Below are 738 nucleotides of genomic sequence, written 5' to 3'. Positions count from 1 at the left end.
TTTGTTTTAAGTCAGTTTCCATCTTTTGCCATTACTAAAATTGGGCAGGCTTCTGTTTCCTGTTTCTTAATCACTAATTTTCAGGTGCACTATCCATGCATCTGAAATAATAGGCATGAAACTGGGAAGAATTCAAACTGCTCAGTGACAGACCAGATCTTTCATGCTGACATCTCTTTATCTTGAAATTTAATATCAATTTTCATGGGTTTTAATTACATCAGATTCAAAAATTTAGAAACAGGAGATTGTGTAATTGTGTTTTGTAAAATTGGGGGGGGTTTATATTTTTGAAAGGATGTGAACCAGTGTGGATCATGTTTTCTCCATGAAGTATAACTACACTTTTATCTTTAAATGCAAAGTAGGTTTTGTTTTGTAAAAAAAGAGGGACAGGGACTTTTTACAGGAGTGAGTAGTGATAGGACAAGGGGGAGCAATTTTAAACTGAAAGAGGGCTTAGATTAGGTATTTGAAAGGAATTTTTCGCTGTGAGGGTGGTGAGGCACTGGCACAGCTGCCCCGAGAAACGGTGGGTTCTCAATCCCTGGAAGTGTTTAAGGCCAGGATGGCTGGGGCTCTAAAGAAGCTGTACTAGTGGGAAGGGCCCTGCCCATGGGAGTGGTGGAAGTTGGAACTAGATGAGCTTTAAGGTCCCAACCCATTCTATGTTTCTGAATGTTAAGGGAGTTCCATCATAATATTTTTAAGAGAAAACGGAAAGATTCAAGTCAATGA

Source organism: Cyanistes caeruleus, chromosome 1, assembly GCF_971803275.1.
Source record: "Cyanistes caeruleus chromosome 1, bCyaCae1.hap1.1, whole genome shotgun sequence".
Taxonomy (NCBI): Eukaryota; Metazoa; Chordata; class Aves; order Passeriformes; family Paridae; genus Cyanistes; species Cyanistes caeruleus.
The sequence above is the reverse complement of the archived record's forward strand: the minus strand, read 5'-3'. Positions refer to the sequence as shown.